Source organism: Maniola hyperantus, chromosome 9 (genome assembly GCF_902806685.2).
Source record: "Maniola hyperantus chromosome 9, iAphHyp1.2, whole genome shotgun sequence".
Classification (NCBI taxonomy): Eukaryota; Metazoa; Arthropoda; class Insecta; order Lepidoptera; family Nymphalidae; genus Maniola; species Maniola hyperantus.
The window spans coordinates 12,485,652-12,489,401 of record NC_048544.1 but is presented as its reverse complement, the minus strand read 5'-3'; the positions used below and the strand labels follow the sequence as shown (position 1 = coordinate 12,489,401).

The 3,750-nt window shown below is 37.8% G+C and overlaps 1 pseudogene; it reads right to left on the bottom strand.

The window, feature by feature from the left end:
- Nucleotides 1-1,103: 1,103 nt before the first annotated feature.
- LOC117985039 (adenosine deaminase 2 pseudogene) lies at nucleotides 1,104-3,529 on the bottom strand (annotated as a pseudogene).
- Between the last annotated feature and the right edge of the window lie 221 nt (nucleotides 3,530-3,750).

Genomic DNA, 3,750 nt, shown 5'->3' with positions numbered 1-3,750 from the left:
CTGATGATGTAGGGTACAGCACTCCTAAACTATAGTGATTCAGGAACTGCGGATGATGCAATATTAAATTTTTGCACAGTTTTAGGCCGTATTGCTTCGAAATGAGTCCAGTAGTATTTAGTGATCGAATTTATCATAGTCTACCTATTCTATAAGTTCAGATTTGTATGCAGTGGGCCAAAAACGTAAGGATTAAAAAGAAAAAAAGTATTTTGTTCAGAAATGTAATTACGCCGTTTTGTTCACCAGGGTCCTCAAAAATATTCTAGTGCTATAGATTCATATTCAATGCCAAAGGTTATCGCTTATCAGTTAGGTATATGATATATCACACTGTCAGTTGACTTGTTTATTGTTATAGAGATCACTACCCATATTACTTAGGTTTAGGTATAAATGCATAAGGGTGTTTGTTTTGTTGGTTTGTCCTTCAATCACGTCGCAACAGAACAACGGATCGACGTGTATTTATGCACGGGCATAGTTAAAGACCTGGAGAGTGACATAGCCTCATAGGATAGGCTACTTTTTATCCCGGAAAATCAAGAGTTGCTACGAGATTTTTTTAAACTAAACTGTCGTCTGACTGTCAAGAAAACGAAGGTCATTGACCTTCGTTTTCTAAACAGTCAACATCCACCTTCGTTACCTCTACGACCTTCGTTACCACGACAATCGACATAACCTTCGTTACCTCTATAATCGACATCGACCTTCGTTACCTCGACAATCGACATCAAACTTCGTTACTTCGACGGTCGACATCGATTGCACTGTCGCAACCAGGCCACAGACTACCCCTTGGATACGTAGTAAGTAGGTAGGTATGTACCTACTAGGTCCACTTACTTAGCGTGACCATGTAAGAAAATAAAACTGTAAGAAAATTCGTAAGGCATAATAATACTTACCTAATAGGTAGGTACACTAGGTACATATGAATATAGTTCCAAGCTTTGTATTCTTTAGTTTATAAAATATGTAAGTATATTTACAAAAAGATTAGTTCATAATTATACTAATCTAAATACGTATATTTATTTCCTTTTCGTGGAAATTTCTGAAGAAGTAGAAAGTACCTATCTAATGAAACCACTAGTTACAATAAATAAATAAATAATTTATTTGATACACATCAACAATTACTTTACTTAGGTAATGTAAAATTGATACAATTTAAAAGAAAAAAACGTAAAATGTGGCTACAAGTACTTAAGCATAACTTACTTATCTAATCTTTAAATAAATAACTATGTAGTAGTACCGTAGGTAGGTACGTATAGTATATAACCAGTAAGGACAATACTGCTTTTTTATAAAATTTTCTCATATCTCTTATTAAACTAGGTACTCAGGTAATCAGGTATTTACATTTCATCTACTATTTAAATAAAACTTACATTGCTCATTTTCATAAGTCAATTACTGGATAGATACCTACACACAGAGGCGTGCAGGACATAGAGGCATAAAAGCACAGCTTACCCAGGTTGATAGCTCAGTACTCATTTCTCAATGACTTGCCGTTAAATAGATAACCTACCTCACTAATGCCTACCCTACATTCAAAGCCTGTGCTCGCCACTGCCTACACAGCATATGAAGCCTCAATAGCTCAACCGGTAATGGAGTGGACTGAAAACCGAAAGGTCGACGGTTCAAACCCCGCCCGTTGCACTATTGTCGTACCTACTCCTAGCACAAGCCAGACGCTTAGTTGGAGAGGAAAGGGGAATATTAGTCATTTAACATGGCTAATATTCTTTAAAAAAAAAAAAACGGGACATACTATAGTCTTTACAAACAGGATATCACCAGTTGATACAGATCACCACTGTTTAAAGGAATATCTCGCATCACCCTGCAGTTTAAACGTGTTTCCTATCGATAAGCGAAAATGATCATGAACCTCTAAATAATTCTTTAACATAACATTTTATGCAGGTGCATCACCCAAATATTCTAATGATGTCCTTAACGAAGACATTCCACTGTCTGTGTAATTGTCTAAACATGTCCAATTTACTTTTATTATCTAAAGCACTATATCTAATTGAGTTAATCACTAACTGTTTTAACATACGTAAGTCTGCCTTTTTGCTGGCAACACCCACAAATGCGATATAGTAGTCCGTGGATAAGGGATCCGCTCCCCAAGCACCGGGATCATCGCTTGATAAAACGAGAGGCATTCCAAGAGCTAGGTATGTAGCTAATGGGTGATTCCTCACATCACAAACTAAAGACAACACCACGTTCGATACCACATTCACTTCCATCGCTATATCCCTATTCCTCACTGCAGCCATAAGCGAAGGATGTTTTATTAACGCGTATCCGTGACCAATCCTTTTAGATCCTAGTAGAATTGCATCCACCAAATTCTCATCTGAAACAGTTCCGAACCAATTAGTTTCTCCACCGTGGAAATAAAAATTCATATCCTTCTTTGCTTCTGAAAGTATCGGAAGAAAATCCAGTAATGGTTTCCCCAAGTCTTCCTGACCCACTAAATCGAATCCAGCGAACACATCCGGCAGTTCCTCTTTAATTCTTCGAGCTATATTGATCGTGTCAAGGACTTGATTAATCCCAGTACCACGATATTTTGACACTATCAATTTAATGCCCACAAAATCTGGATAATCTTCCTTGAATATTTTCGCTACTCTGTGGTAGAGACGTGGTAGATACATTTGGTCGTGTTTAGTGCCATTCAGTTCATATAAAATCTTCAATCCACTCCTCACTTCGATGTACATAACTTTATCGTTGTAGAATTCTCGTAGCGCCTCATAGAAGAATTTTTCTCGAGCCGGCCTATAAGCTATCAAATCTCTGATGGTTTCCGCCACTTTATCGAACCGTTTCCAGACGTAATTGGTATCTCCCGTATAGTCTTTTTCATCATCAGAATACATGGTAAAGTGACTCTTTAGTTTATCGTCGAATGCTTGTAGATTTTCGGTACTGTTTCTCAGTTCGCTGAGTAGCTGCCATTTAAAAGGACAAGGTCGTTGGGGGACGTTATTGGAGAAGTGTAATTTTAAATTGTCACCCACCGAACATGCGTATAAGTGGTCCTCGTACGTCAGTTCTAGTAAGCGATCCGCACTGAGCATAAGCGAGCTGTGGACGTGAAGAGCAGCTCCTTTGGGCATTCTCCTCATCATCTGATACACTTTGGAATTACCAATATCATTTTTGTAGGCAAAATAGTGTCTTGAGAAGTTAAAGTGTTTAGGATTGTGAAAGGATTCGTCCACTTCCTCGTTCTTGAAGCGCATAAGTATTTCATTTGCTCTGTTTTCTTCATCAGTCAGTCTCAGATTGCCACCCACCTGTAGGTCAAACTCTTCCGCTAGTAAATTGGCTCTCTCCACGTTGTAATCGAAGATCTTGGCCCAGGCATTGTGTGCACTGAGCAGAAATAGGACACTCGATATTATAACGTAATACATAATTTCCACTCTCTGGGGTCACCTATTGACAATCTACGGTCACTGTTACGATCGACTGAGCTCGCAAGGCGGCCATCGTAAGTTTATATAGACCTTGTGCAAGTGCAATTGGAGATTTTGTTTATCAATGAAACAAAACAGAATAACGTTAAAACCAAATTTGCAATTTGCTTCACTAATAAATTTTCAGAAATCTCCTGCCATCTTCAGGTATGTAACCTTAGGGCCACATTCTATATTTTTTCCTGACTGACAATATTATTACTAAAGTAAATAAAATTTCATAAAA